Here is a 16742-nt window from a genome sequence, read left to right as displayed (position 1 = left end):
TAGAAGATTGAAGCAATGAAAATCAATGCACATCTTTTTTGGGAAGAAATAAAAAGCATTATCATAATGAGAAAATAATGATAAATTAGTAATATATGCAAAAATCTTAAATTTACTAAATAAGTTTCTAAATTAATATATTATATATTAACATTAAATGATAATCATTTAATAATTACTAATAGTAATAATAAACATTTAAATTTTAAAATTATATATATTATGACAAGTTTTATAACAATCATATCAAATATATTTAAAAAATTAAATTGACTAAGTTTCTAAATTCATATATTAAAAAAATAGAATATATTATAAAAATTCATATTAAAATATTTTATCAATTATATTCTATCATTTCAATTATCACAAGTTTCTAAATTCATATGAAAAAATAAAAATATTCTAAAAACTCATATTAAAATATTATAAAATTAGAAACAACTACATCCTTCCATATTCTAAATCCTTCAATTTCAAAATATTCTAAATAAATTTGTATTTTTATAATAAACATTCTAAACTAATATATATATATTACCTATTATATTTTTTTTAAGGTTTATTTATAATTTGAAGTGTCATCTATACAGTTTTAGAAAAAAATAGCATGTCAATGCATACGTTCTACTAATTTTTTAAGCTGTCAAATACGATTCAAAAGTGAAAAACGGCCATTTTGCCTATCAAATTCCAGGCCTGCATCTAACTACCCAGTACTTACCAAGTAACAATTATTTATTAGGTATGTATAGCACATAACTCTATATTTTATAAATATAGCATAAACACAAACATACTTTCGGATCAAACAGTGACCACAAAAGCTAACAGTAGCCTAAACCAGATGTATGAGTGACCAGTGCTGATGATTACATTCTTTAGATTGCACAATTTTATCAATTATTTATAAGAATCTTTTCACCACCATTTCCTTATCCCTCCTATAGCTGTCATCGATGGAGAACCAGAGGCAAGAAACAGAATACATTTATTACCATAGCGGCACAGGATCAATGAGAGTTTTCCTTATACATTCTTTGGTCTCCTTCATGGAGTTCCCATAGCCATCCCCGAACTTGTAGAAGAGCATAGGACATTGCCTCATCTTAAAAACAAACATTTTCGCACATTTCGGTGGTTCACCAATTGACTTGAAATACTCATAGTTCAATTCTTTCAGAGTATGATCGACCATTTCTTTAAAATACTTTAGAGCATCTTCTTCTGTAGAACCTGGATTATCCTTCATATAACATGCTGTAAATGATCATGGCTGTCCTCGAGCTTTCTCACCCTGCATCACAGAAGAAACAAGGTTAACATGTTTTTGCTTCAACCTCCAATTGCTCATAGTTCCTTGAAAGTTTAAATACCTCCAAAGTCCCAATATCATTCTGTAATCGCCACTCCAAGGCCACAAGCTGAAAACTTTTTGAGGAATCTTGTACGAGTGGAAGATCAGTATCTGTTACAAGTTCACCCATTAAAAACTTTGGATGTGAAGATGGCCCAAGAGCCACCGATACTAAACGTGTCTTGAAGTACTCATCCACTGTTGGTATGTACCCAGCTTCTGTCCACTCTCTTTCATGCAGTGCAGCATCGATGAACTTCTCCCACTGTACAAACAGTGTACATACACAATGAAAAACTCCTAGAAAGAGAATTTTGAAGAATATGGGGACATGCAACATGAGCATTTTATATTTATAACAATTCAATTACATACATCTTTTCTTATGTGATGGAGCATGTCACGCCCCTGTAGCTTTGTCACCTCCATATTTATTTCATTCATTGCTTGATACCATGCTTTGAAGATTATTTTCATGTAGTATGGAAGCTCGTCTACAATGGAGGTATCCCATCTGAGTGTAGTAAAATGCTTCAGTTACAGTTAACTGGATTCAAGATAAGTATCAAGCTAGGATTTAAGAAATTACCTCTTTATTGCTTCTGTGAAAATTCTCAACTCTTCCATTGTTGCATAGGTGTCGCACATATCATCGATGACCGTTAACAAGCCAAAATGACGATAACAACACCACTGAAAGCACATAGTCATGCTTACCCGTAAACATAGTCAAGAGCTACTTTGATTTCTTCTTGGAAAAGTCGACCAATTCCAAGGCGCTCGATATTGTCAACTAGCGAAAGGCGTTCAAGCAAATCGATAGGATACAAATATGACACTGTTTCACAAATTACATTTAATCACTAATGTGTTTAACAGCAATGAAAGAACTACTATTAAGAAAATCTCCACTATCATACCGCACCCACTGAATTTGTCTATGAGATTATTCAAAAAGCTAAAGCATCTCTCATCGCCGGTATTTATGAGTACAAAGGCAGTGGAAGCAGGCGAGCTAAGAAAAGACCCATCTCATTATCTTTTCCCAGTCAATTTTTTCCTCCAGCCCCTCCATTGCATTCAGCATGCGTGTTGGAATACCCCGCTCCATGGAGTTTCTGCGAGTGAATTATAAGAAGAAAGAAATTGCAAATAAAATCATGCATTAACAAAGCATTAACAAAGCTCTTACTCCGTAAGGAATGTTGCTCGCTTTTTCATCAAAGATGCATTATTCGGAAGACTCAGCGCCCCTAGAGATTCTGCCTTTTCATCAATGCAGGAAAGATTATTTCAAAATCTGGAGGCAAGTTATCCTCATCTTCCAATGATTTCATATGTTCTATAATGAAACAAAGACCTGCACATAAAATTAAATGTTTTAAGGTCATAAATCAAACATTAAATTATTTTTTCTTATTGTTGAGTGTCATGCAAAACGTTAATAAGATAACATACACAGTTCATTTCTAAAGCAATATTTAAAGATGAAATCTACAAATAGGCATCTATTGCATTGACTGTTTAAGCCCTTCCAATTTTTTTATGTACTCCGTCTTATTTATTGTTGGAAATAAATCATATCTAAATTAAAGATGGACTAGTTCTAAAAGATCAATAACCGCTGGGTGAGCAGTAACACAATTGAAAGTCCTAAGTTTTATTCCTAACTATTCCATGAAAAATTCAACATGATATCAGAGTTAACATGAGGCTAGGAGTGGCTTAAATAAGGATGGTGGAAATAAGACACTCCTAGGTCAATGATGGCCTAGACCTAAATGTGCCAACAGTTCAATGATAGGGCAGTTGACAAGCAAATGGAAGGTTCTAGGTTCGACTTTTAACTGGTCCATGAAAAGCTGAACATAGTATCAAAACTAGACTAGACTAGAAGCCTCCAAAGTTGTATAGAACAGCTGAAGGGGGCATTGGAAATAAGCCACAATGCGACACAAAATGGATTGATCTTAACAATGTTAGCAGTTCAGTGATAGAGAACTTCAACAACAAAGGGAAGGTTTCAGCTTCTAATCTTAACCCATCCATGAAAATCTCAGCATAATATCAAAACTTGACTAAAAAAGATGTTAGAAATAAGCCACACCAGAACCAAAAACAGAATGTTCTAAAAAGATTAATACCTCAATGATAGAACACTTCACCAATGAATAAATGATCCTAAATTTGAATCTAAGAGATCCACAAAAAGCTCAATATTTACTCAATATTTACTAGTGAAAATTGTCAAAATGTGTGAAGATTAAAAGAGCAGAGAAGCGAAAACAAAACAATAGAAAAGAAAACACACAACACAAGGTTTAACGTGGTTCACCACTAAGTGGCTACGTCCACCAGGAACGCAGGGAGAATTCTTATTAACCAATATCCAATACTAAAATCATACATGACTACACTCAATCATTTATAGAGACATCTCAGATATGAAATGAAGAGTCTTTTGGGGAAGACAAACAACCATGTGACTGTTGGGCTTCATATACCCAACAATCTCCCCCATGAAGTCCAATCGGCACAGCCTGTAACACTCCTTGCATCTCTATTCCAAAGCTCATACTACAATCAGTTGGGAAGACTTTAATTTTGCGAAGTCTTGTTCACGAACATTGTGGATTAATCTTCTCCAAATTAAATCGGAGTTATAAACATCTTCTCCTACTAATCTTCCAGACACAAATTGACCCTGTATTCCATAACCAGGAACACTAGATTCGATGAGTTCAAAATATATTCTTCCATTACAGTCAACAGCACCAATGCTCGCCTTCTCTGCAACTGAAACTTCTTCAGTATGACCAGCAATGATTGTTGCCAAAGCAACTTCTCCTTTGAGGGCCATCACAACCATAGCATTTTCGGGAGCCAAAGCTTGGCAATGTCCGCACCAAAGCCCAGCCGATTCTCCAAAAAGATTAGCCCATCCATATACACCACAATTACACCCAACTCCTAGGTTTGAAGGCGTGGGATAGGAGCATGCAATCAATGCATTCCACTCTACCTCCACTGTTGCAATCTGCAACAATAAATCATCACTTCTGCAATCTACCTGTTCTTCTTCAGGGTCATCCTCATTCGCTAGATTCGAGACTACATCCTCCTCACCCTAGGAGGCATCCTCCTCATCTTGGAAGGGAAATAAACCAGTCTCTTCTTCAAACAACGAATACAACAAACCCTCTTCTTCTTCAGCCGAAGTCTCCTCCTTTTTTCAGCCATCCCACCAATGATGTTTGGTTTCATCCTCCACTTGGACATCACTCTTTACCGAGTCTAGACTACCAAGAAATTTTTCGATGACTGATTCGGCTTCATCATCTGATTCGGTCTCATCATCTGAAACTTCAGCCTATTTATTGATAACATAAAAGCACCCAGCTCCGGGATCAAACACAAAGTAAGGGCACCCATATCCAGGATCAACTATCCAATCAGATCTCATCTCTGCTTAACATTTGACCATAACTTTTATACCAACTGTGAAGATTAAAAGAGCAGAGGAGCGAAAACAAAACAGCAAAAAAGAAAACACACAACACAAGGTTTAACGTGGTTCATCACTAAGTGGCTACGTCCATAGAAACGCAGGGAGAATTCTTATTAACCAATATCCAATACTACAATCATACATGATATCATTTATAGAGACATCTCAGATATGAAATGAAGAGTCTTCTGGGGAAGACAAAAAGCCATGTGAAATATGAAATGAAGAGTCTCCTGGAGAAGACAAACAACCATGTGACTGTTGGGCTTCATATACCCAACAAAATGTTCAACTGCAAAATAATATAATGTAACATATATATAATAAATATGACCTTTTTCTACATTAGAGTGTCCTGTATTCCAAGTGAGAAGGGCAACAACAGAAGCTAGAGTACTAAGCAAACGATCGCATAACATAAACGTTGAACGAAACCCCCATGAACCATCCTGTAGCTGGTTGTGAATAAGCCATTTTATGGCCTGAGGAAAGTGTGGGGTGTGAGAAGCATCCTGGGCAGGAACCATTGCTCCCCAGGCGGTATCATAAGCTGAGGGACTCATTTCTCCATCTTCAAGAGCTCTGAACATTTCGTTTATCTTCACAACCAGATTATCGGCCCACTGTTAGTACGAAGAAGCCTGCAACAAAAACACAAACAATCAAAAAAAAGATCAGCCTAGTAAGACTTGGATATTTTGATTTGCTCAAGGCAAACAAACAAATAGTATATGTCTTACTTGATGATATGGTGTCGGAAGAGACTGTATAGCATCATCATTCCACACATCGCTATGAAAATTGCCAGTCCGTAGAGGGACAGAGGATTTAACGTTGTCAGAAAGCAAAGTACAAAGAGAAGGTACTGATGGAATGCAGGAAACTGAGCGTTGTGGTCTGTAATACACTGAGCGTTGTTGGAATGCTTTATTGGGGACCAATGTGTTCAACTTATCCACTGAACAAATGGAAAGTTGAGCCATTGAGGAAGGAAGCAATGGAATGATAACACTTCCTTAGCTAAAGAAATTGAAATGGGTGCTATAAACAGGCGTTCCCATAAGCATCTCTGGATCTTATCGCCATGTATTAGGAGAATACGTTAATTGTATAAGGCATCAATCAAATTCTTGTTTTTTTCTTTTGGAGCTGAGCAAATTACACTTCACAGTTCATAACTATCAAATTGAGTAAAAGCTAATAGGTGATGCAGGTCGGAACTTCCGTGACATTTACAGGTCGGAAAAATTGTAATAAAGTAAGCTAAATTGGAAAGGACATTTGCTTGCCGTGTAAGGCTAAATTTCCTTGAATTCCAAAAACAGTTGAGTTACAGTGTTATGCATATGTTCCAGGCACTCAATTTTCAATTTTTTAATTGAGTGGTGGCATTTATCATGCTTCGTTCCAAAGTTATAAAGGTATTTGATTAGATGTAAAAACTATTCCAAAATTAATTAAGTTCCTTTCATTCTTCGTCTTTATTACTGTAAAGAATTAAAAGGAATGATTTTTTTTAATTATTATTAAAATTAGATTTGAATTTTATTTTTTTTTAAATTAAAATTAGATTTCAAGAATCTACTAAGTAATATAATTTATATTAATTTAATTTTATTAATATAATGGTCACCAATTGATTGATTAGCACTTGAACATAAAAAAAAATTGTCAATTGTATTCTTATTTATTTATTTTTGCTTTCTAATTTTAAAAGCCATCATTAGTAGGTATGAACATATATGAAATATTTTTTGTTTAAGATTTATATTTTATTTTTAAATTAAATTATTTATAAAATTTATGTTACAGTTGAGTTAGTTATGGATGTGTTCCAGGCATTCAATTTTCAATTTTTTAATTGAGTGATGGCATTTATTATGCTTCATTCCAAATTAACCAATCAATTTATAAAGGTATTTGATTAGATGTAAAGACTATTCCAAAATTAACTAGGTTCCTTTCATTCATCACACTTGTCTTTATTGTTGTAAACAAATAAAAGAAAAAGATTTTTATTATTATTATTAAAATTAGATTTGATCCTCTTCTTTTTTTAATTAAAATTAGATTTGATGAATATAATAAGTAATATAGTTTATAGTAATTTAATTATATTAATATAATAGTCAAGCAATAGGTTGATTAGTGTTGTTACTTGCGCATAAAAAAATTGTTAATTGTATTATTTATTTATTTTTACTTTTTTCCTAATTTTAGAAGCTATCATTATAGACATATATGAAATATTTGTTATATAGGATTTATATATAATTTTAAAATTAATTATTTACAAAATTTATGTAAAATTTATATATTTGAAATAAATATAAAGAATAACAAAATGATTATTTTAAATATAAATTACTATGCATTTGGACTGAGCTTCCCACTTGTGTCTACCTGTGTTGGTGTTGTCTGTGATGAATGTTACAGAGGGAGGCCCTCTTTGGGCTTCCTAGCCTTTGCGGACTCGAAATCATGGGTCTCGTGATTGTCCTAAGCCTCCTGTGGACCCTCTGGTGGCGGAATCTTTCTGGCGTCCTCCTTCTCCTCAGTACCACTTTGACTCCTTTTTCGCAGATGTGGAACCTTCCACATTTGTGGACAAGGTCCTTGGAGGAAGCCCTAATAAGATGGGGAAAGTGTTTGACATTCATGTATCTTAGGTGGAATGCATGGTCAATGAACACTAGGTGGAGGTACCTGACATGTTGTTGAACTTGGTGATTGCAAAATTGAGCCTTTCTCTAGTCAGCAAGTTCCTAGCTTTTCGCCCCTCTTTGGACCAAGTAAGAAAGTGGGTGGCAACTAAGTGGAAACCGAAAGGTAGCATTTCCATTAATGCTATGTCACATTGTCTTTTCCTCTTCATCTTTATGAATCAAGAGGATTTGGCACGTATCCTGACAAATGGGCCCTAGGCTTATGGTAGTAGTAACTTTCTTTCCCTGTGCAAATGGAAGCCAAATCTTGACTCGTGGAAGGATTTGGGTGCTATGGCTCCAACATGGATCCGGCTCCCTTGTCTTCCTCTAGAGTTTTGGAACTTGGGTTTTTTCAAGGGGATTGCCAACTCTTTCGGTAAGTTCCTTTTTGTAGATTGCATTACCCAAACCAAGTCAAGATTATTGTTTGCTAGACTCTATGTGAATGTTGTTATCAACTCAGTGTTACCAACTTTGGTAAAAATCTCATCTCGTTTGGGCTCTTGGATCCAACCGATCGAGTATGATAATGTCAAAGCTTTCTATCAAACCTGTAATAGATTTGGTCACCTTAGTACAACTTGCAAGAAAAATCTAGGGATGAAGCAACAACCCTCGAAGGTGTTGGATAAACTGGAGGAAGTGCAGGGTGTTCTCCCTATCTCTGACCAGGTGCAATGTCTCCCTATTGGGCAAGGCTCCTACAACCTAAAGATAGAGAGAAATTTGGTGAAGGACAAGAAAGAAAAAATGATGACCATACAACCTCTTCATCAAATGGTACTGTGGAGGACAACAAGATCCCACTACCCTTAAATAATAATGTCGAAGAACAAAAACAAAATAGAACCTCAGAGGCAAGGGAGATGGTGATAGATCTGATTCTTAACTCAATTCAATCGAAGGATGATACTGAAAGAGAGAAGTTGGAACCATCAAAGAAGAGAGAGTCAAGGATCCCTTCCCAAGACAAGGAAAATATAAATTTAGAAAATTAGATGAAGACCCCAAAGAAGAAAAGTAACGAAAGTTTTGTGAATCTTAAGGAAAATCTGTAGATCTTGGGATTTTCTTCTACCCCCCAAACCACCAGATCAAACTTTTGGCTCTCAGATGATGATAGTGAAGACAAAGAGTGGACCTAAGTCATAGCAAAGAACAAAATGAAGAAAAAGGCAGATGTAGGTGGAGAGGGTAAGCTAGGGAGACCTTCTCAGAACGATGCTAGACTAAAGGATACAAATACGGAAGTGGCAGAAGGAAGATAGAGAACCTTGGATGGTCTCTATGAGAACAAAAAGAAGAAAACTTGACTTATCCCAGGTGTGGGATACTACTTCTACTCAGCAAAGTAGAGCTACTTGTGTCATATTCAAATGAAGGTTTTATCCTACAATGTGAGGGGCTTGAATAGCCCCCTAAAATAGCATATGCTTAAATGTACATTGATAGATTAGAAAGTGGATATTATTTTGATTCAGGAGACAAAAATGATAGCGGATGTTTTCAAGAAGTCTATTAAATCATTTTGGACCTTGGATTATTTCCTTGCTAGTGATGCAGAGGGTTCCTCTGGAGGAATTGCTACTCTTTGGAACCCTTCCTTCATAGATGGCTCTCTAGTTCACTCAGCAAAAAATTGTCTGATAGTTAAGTTGTGGGACCTAAGAACTCAGCTTCAATGGTTCCTTATTAATGTCTATGCTCCCAATGCGAGACCCTCACATGCTTCTCTTTGGTCCTCTCTATCTAACCTAATTTTGAATCAGAGAAATGTGCTCTGGATGGTGGTTGGAGATTTCAACTAACCACTTTATCCCTCAAACAAAATAGGAGGTATTGAAGATTACTCTAAAAGTATGATTGATTTAGTCGATTTCATATTGACTATGGGTCTAATGGATATCATCCTCAATAGCTCCATATTCACTTGGTCAAATAGAAGGCAAGGGAAGAACCTAATCCAAGTCAAATTAGATAGGTTCTTGGTGTCCAATAACTGGGAAAACATTGACTCCTCTCTGTGTGCCATCCCAAGAGCAGGATCTAATCACAATGTTATTCTTTTGTCCTTGGATGACTCAAGGGAGAAAAAATATTATCCTTTTAGATATCAGATTATATGGTCACACCACCCTAACTTTGAATCCCTAGTTAAACATTGGTGGAAGACCCCTACCAGTGGTACCCCTATGTATCAAGTTACCCAAAAACTCAAGATTATTAAAGATAAGGTCAAAGGATGGAATGGGTACTCTTTTGGTAATATTTTTAAACAAAAGAAAAAAATAATGGAAAACTTTGAGATATTGTAGAAGAACGTGGAAGAAAGAAAAGCCTTGGAGGAAGAAAGAAGGGAGGAAACTAAACTAAGAGATCAATGGGTCAAGCTAAATAACAAAGATGAGGTATTCTAGAAGCAAAAATCAAGAGTTCAATGGCTTACTGAGGGGGATCAAAATACTAAATTCTTCCATCAGTCAACTTTGAAACATAGAAGTGGAAACATAATAAGAAACTTAATGAAAGAGGATGGCTTAGTTGTTGAGAATGAGGAGGAGATGGTTGAGATGTTTATTCAATTCCTCACTATTAATAACCCAAATGATCAGGGCAACTTCCAAGACCCTAATAACCTACTTGATGTGATCCCTGAAGTGATCACTATCGAAGATCTCTCTCAACTAACTGAGAAGGTAACCTTTCAATAGATCAAGGAGGCAATCTTCTCATTTGGAGCCTTTAAAGCCGCGGGTCCTGATGGCTTCCCCCCGCCTCTTTTCAAGATCACTGGGATATCGTGGGAGAAGACATATTCATTGCAGTTAAAGACTTCTTCAAGACAAGTAGAATTATTAAGCAAATTAATGCTACTTTCATTTCTTTGGTTCCTAAGAATGTAAATGTTGTTTCCGCTAAAGATTACAGACCAATCAACTTATGTAATACTTTATACAAGATCCCCTCTAAAGTAATGGTAAATAGATTAAAATTATTGCTGGATAGGATGATCTATGTTAGTCAAAAAGGATTTGTCAAAGGCAGACATATTTTAGATGTTGTTATAGTTGCTCATGAACTTGTCCACTCTATGGATAACAACAAAAAACCCTCTATGGCTTTCAAGTTAGACATTTCTAAAGCCTATGATAGGGTTTCTTGGAACTTTCTCTTTGAGGTTCTGAAGAAGTTTGGTATAAGGGGTAAATTTTTAAGAATGATTGAGCAATGTATTACTACTCCTAAATTTTTCAGTGTTCTTAAATGGATCTCTGAAAAGCTACTTTTCTAGTGGAAAAGGGCTTCACCAAGGAGATCCCCTTTCTCTACTTGTTCGTCATAGTTGTTGAAGTGTTAGGTATAAATATTGATAAACTTAGAAGGAAAGGAATGTTGAGAGGGTTTAAAGTTGTTTCCTCACTTGATCCTATCTCTCATCAATAATTTGTTGATGATACTATCTGTTTATGGTGAAAATGGATAACAACAATAACAAAATTGAAAGGCTAAATGAATTCAACCACAAAACCCTAGCCTAACAATCAACAAAGATCCACCATAACATATGAAGATTACCTAAGACAATGCAAATCAAATGAAATCACAAAGATTATACCATCACATGTCCAATAGGGTTTTGATCTCCATTCTTCCTATCTCCATTGATCTTGCTTGATATATTTGCTCTCAGATTTTATGTGCACAAGAGCTCAACAAAGAACGGAATGTGGTTGCAAGTAGGATCGTAGTGTAGTCGAGTCCTCCAAATTGTCGATTAGGGTTTGATAATGAAGAAGGCATCTCCTTAAATAGAAGACACAATATGAAATAGAGGGATAAGATTGAGAGGTGTAAAAGGAGGTCGGCTATGATTAGAGGGTAGGTAGAAGAAATAATAAAATAATGAAGGAGGTAGATAGTGTATGAATTAAGAGATGAATGACATGTGTCATAGGTAGAAAAGGATAATGAATTAATTAAATAAATAAATATTTATTTAATTAGACTGGACAATTTTAGGTGTCTACATTTTGCCCCTCTTTGAGACAATGCGACTTGTCACGTTGTTTCAAAGAAGATAATATGAACTGATACAGAGTTGCCCCAAGATGGGAATGATATGCCCCCTCGAGAGATTGGATGAAAATGTCTGAAAAGATTGCAGACAATCTCTCGATAAGAAAGAAAGGCTAGAATGGACTGACCGGATAAAGTGACAAAGTCACGGGATAAAGAAGACTGACTCGGGAGACGAAGGCTAGGGGTAGTCTATAAGATAGACCATGGGGGAAAATACATCCTCATTGTCATCTACATCTTCACGAGATCAAAGTGCAGAGCGAGAAAAGAGCAGGAGCAGTCAGTAGCGATGACTTTCGTGCATAGATTCGACCGTGTTCACCGATTTCAGAGGCCAGCAGAGGCAAGAGAGCCGGTAAGTACCACCAAACCTCCTTGTACTTTGACGCATTCAATTTTGTCATTAATGCATGTCGAATAGAGCAATAAATGCGCTTAGAAGTAGAGTTCAAAAATGTCAAAAACCGTTGAAACGCGTCTGTGTCGGTGCCAGGCGCGTCTGTGTCTGCCAGGCGCGTCTGTGTAGGTGCCAGGCGCGTCTGCGTCTGGAACCGCGTTTGCGTCGTATGCAGGCGCATTTATGTCATTCAGGGGCGTTTGCGTCGCCAAGTCACGTTTATGCACGGTATAAGCATGTTTGTGTTATACAGGTGCGTTTGTGTTGTACGGGCGCGTCTGTACAGTCTGTAGGTGCGTTTGTGTCAGTCAAGCACGTTTGCGTTGAAAAATGCAAGTTTTGGTCTTCTAGGTCAAATTAGCAGTTCTGTGATGAACATACGTTGTCGATTGGATAAGCTGCTGAGAGGATACACTCAAGCAAGTCCTCTAGGAAGACTAGGATAGATCAAGGCACTTTGTGATGAACAGTGAGTACCAAGATAGAGTACTTTGTGATGAACAGGGAGTACCCAAAGTATGAGCAGCACTTTGTGATGAATAGGGAGTGCAAATGTGAATAACACTTTGTGATGAACAGTGAGTGTCACACACGTAGTACTTTGTGATGAACAGGGAGTACCACTAGGATAAATAGCAACACTTTGTGATGAACAGTGAGTGTCACTAGGGTAGATAGCCATATGCATTTAGATAAAAAGTAGCATTTTGTGATAAACAGTGAATGCCACTATAACTGACATGATTGAGTTGTTTGACTGCAGGAGTACTTGCCGATGCTGGAGTCACGGGAGAGATTCCCGTCGACGCAGAGGTTGTGACCTGAGTTGTAGTACCCCTACCGTAATCGATCTCTAACCTTGGTTTAATCTGGATTAGTTTATCTTAATGTTATGTTATAATCAGATGTTTGATTTAACGCATAGCTATTGATGTGGCTCTCACACTAGTTGTATGCAGATTTCAGTGTTCCTACTCCGTGATGTTAGTATCGGACTAATGATTTCATTAAATTGTATATATGTATGCATGTATGATCTTTGGTTGCAGGAAATTTCAGGTACCACGCCGCATGAGTGCGAGGTTCGTCTTCACCTGGATTGCAGGTTTGAGTGTACCTTGTTAATCCCTAGAGTTGGATTAGGTGGTCGTGAGACCCTAGTTGACCTTCGTCGTGCTCTAGTGAGCATCGCCAGTCATCGTCGGTAATCCCTTCTTGCTTGGGTTTGCGAGTCGTCTGTTTGGTTGACTTTCTCGATTTGCGTGCTTGGTGTTTTTGGTTAATTGGATTAATTAGTCCTTAATAATTTCTTGATTAAATATGCATTTGTGCATTGATGATTAATGGATTAGATTAATCTGGTTTCCGTTATGTGATTTTCGTTGATATTGGGTTGCTCGTTTTAAATTGGGAGTGAATTCGATTAAATGTCTGTTTCGAATATTTAATGCATTTTGTTTATGCTGTTGAAAGAGAAAGTCTGATATTTTATCGCAATAGATTAATTGTATTCTGTTGGATTATTAAATTAGAAAGATTAAATTTGTTTAAATGAGAAATCGAATTTTGAATTGAAAAGGCAAGTTAATTTGTTGTGTTTGTGAGGAAGAATTAAATTTTGTGAATTATTTGTAAATAAAAATTTTAATTCCTAAAATGGAAATTTTGGGTCAACTCTGCCATATAACCCAATTTGGGGAAAAATTGGGGGGAATGGACATTTTTGGGAAGTTTTGGATTGGAGATGGAAAATTGGAGGCTTGGGTAGCTGAGATTGGGACTCTTCAGCCGATCTTGCCAGGAACGCGAGATCAGGTAGGATCCAACTCTCATTGTTTTAGTTTTTGTTTAAATGAAAATGGGGGTTTTATCTTGGTTTTAAATTCTCCTTCGAATGCCATGTTTATGGATCGATTTGGTAAATTACCAGCTTGGCTGGAAGTGATTTTGAGGTGCTGTTAATTCCTCTTGGTTTTGGGCGTTTGAAACCCTTGGGCGTTTGTAAAGAATGAGAAAACCCATCATGAAAACGTGATTTCAATCTCAGTTGTTTAAACCGAATTCATGGTAAATCGAAATTTTTCTTATCATAATTGCGGTGGGCGTTTGGATTTTCATTGTTTCCGAACTGTGTTTAAAAAAAAAATTTATACTTGTTTGCCCTGTGCGTTGTTTATTTTATTGTGAAATCGAGCTGGGCGAAATTTTAAACGTTTTTGTTGTTGATTCCGAATCTGGGCGTATTTGTTTGTGGTTTCGGGGTGTGCGTTTTTATTGGTTTTAGCGGACGGTGTTTGGGGTTTGGAGGCGGGGAGCGGAGCTCCGCCCGCCCCCTCCCCTCTCCCCCGCTCGCACCCCCTCCGTCTCCCCTGCTCGTCCCTCGTGCTGCTCCCCCTGGTTTCGTTCTTCCCCCTCGCTGGTGTGTAGGATTCGGGCCGCGGCACACTGCGGTGGCCGCAGGGCGCCGCGGGCCTGCGGGCACCGCAGCGGCGCCGCCGCCTGCGGGTTACCCTGCGCTAGGGTTAGGGCACGGCCCTAACCCTCACCTCGCTGTTTTTTTTGTAATGCGTTTTCTTTTAAAAAAAAACATAGTCTTCTTTTTATGCGTTTTTAAAAAAAAAAAAAAAAAAGAACATGGTTTTGTTTAATTGCGTTTTGTTAAACGTAGTTTATAAATCGTTTTCTTTTATTAATGTATTTTGTTGGTATTTTAAAAAAAAACATATGGTTTTAATACCATGTTAATGAATATTAGTTTAATGATTAAGTTTCCATTTATGGATTAATGCTTATTATATATAGGACTAATGGAAATTAAGTTGTGTATTTATACTCATCGATATTAATTCGAAATTTGTGCAAATACATTAATCATTAGTGAGATATATTTTATTGATAGAGATTAATAATTATATATTAACTAATAATTAATTGGGTTATTGTGCACTATTAGTCGTTAATTGTGTATGTTTTATTTATCGTGAAATAATACGAAATTGTAGAGATCGGTTTTAGACCAGTATGTTAATGATGTTTGTTGGAGATTAAATATCTTATTTTAATTGATTAATGATTGTCTGAATTTTAATAATATGAATTGGTTAAAACTCATTATGGCTTAGTTTGCCTGTTCGTTGTTTGAATTTTAACGAGTTAGAAAACCAAGAACGACTTATCCCTTGATAAGGTAGATGACTGTAAGTTGTTTTAGATCTTGTAGAAAACTTGATCGTCGTTTAATGATTAAATCAAATTGAGGAAATATTGTCTTTTCTGATTATTGCATTGCGAGTTTAATTTCTGTATTCGCCTTTAATTATGAAATGGCATGTTCTGCTTTGTTTAGAAGGACCCTGTCGTATGGATGATTTGGTGTTCCTGTTTCAGTCCTCGTTTCCGAGTTGACGATTGTACTGTGATGTTGTTATAGTTGGTCATATTCCTTGTGTGTGAATCGAATGACGATTCGTGGTTAACCTTAGTTGTCAGGTCTCTAGTTAGAGTACCGTCAGTAAGTGATTACCGTTGAGTCGTGTTTGACCAGATGATTGTTCTCCTTCTTGAACTCAGTTAGTCTTACCATGTGTATTCCTTGGTTTGAGTTCATCTGAGTTAGTCTAGTGTCGTATGGGAAAGTGGCTTTTGATTGGCGGCCGCGCCCAAAGTGGCTGCTGGGTAACCCGTCGAAAGTGAGTCTAATAAGTGATAACTTAAGTAGATTAGAATATAATTTATAAGTAAGATAATTGTGCCTCACACATGAGACGAGTGCTATCATAGATTCGACATGCTGTGAGAAGGCCTGAAATGGCAAACTGCTATCCTTGTCTTCACGAGAGGATGTGTGGGTCCACATGAGGCTTGGATGGGCCGGAAGTTCGGATTAGGTTGCCAGGGTTACCAGTGTATGGACCGGGACCTATGAAGACTTGCCATGGTATCCATACCAGGTTGTGTGATGACACTTGTCCCTACGTTCGCTAGTGTGTTGTCGTTTTGTCCTGTTTTGAGTACCTTTGTGAGTCGTCCTTTATCGCTGCCCTTGTGAGTGTCGGTTTCATGTTAGACCTTGGGTGGTGATGGTTCAGTTTTATGGATGCTCTCATGGACTCTTATGTTATTAGCTTTGATTATGTTCAGCTGGATCCTGTTCCTTGTAAGGATCGTTCATGTATTTATTGACCGGTGTGGTCGTTTGTATATTGCTTATGTATCGCCTTGATGGCTGGATAGTATGGTGTAACCTCTTGTACTCTTAACTTTATTAATTATCAGAGGGGTCTTGCAGTTGAGCAGACCCGGAGATGTAGCCCTTTAGGGGTGAACTCCGAGATCATTATGGTGTTATGTGATGTATTCTCTTATGTTTCCTTTATTCAGCTTTTTCATGTATGATTAACTTATGTTAGAATGGTTAAGTGGATAATTGGAATTAACTATAAATGCTTATGTTCAGTTCCTTCTTGAATATCATGTTGATCGAATGCGTAGGTGGTTTATATGAGATTTATCGTAGATGCTAGTATGCAATCGTCATTTTAATGCAATAAGTTGGAATATGGAATAATGCATCTTAGAGTAATGAATTATACTCAGTTGTTGTTAAGGAGTTTAAATATGCTTGGAAAGATCTCTTATGTTATGATGAAATCCCAGTGTATTAGAATGTTAGATGTATGGTTTGTAATTTTA

General features: G+C 36.6%; 1 pseudogene; it reads right to left on the bottom strand.

Annotated features, from left to right (window-relative positions):
- Positions 1-994: 994 nt before the first annotated feature.
- LOC131036123 (taxadiene synthase-like) lies at positions 995-5848 on the bottom strand (annotated as a pseudogene).
- Positions 5849-16742: the final 10894 nt, after the last annotated feature.

Source organism: Cryptomeria japonica, chromosome 4, assembly GCF_030272615.1.
Source record: "Cryptomeria japonica chromosome 4, Sugi_1.0, whole genome shotgun sequence".
Classification (NCBI taxonomy): domain Eukaryota; kingdom Viridiplantae; phylum Streptophyta; class Pinopsida; order Cupressales; family Cupressaceae; genus Cryptomeria; species Cryptomeria japonica.
Note: the sequence above shows the minus strand (reverse complement) of the source record. Positions and strands in the feature narration are given on the sequence as shown.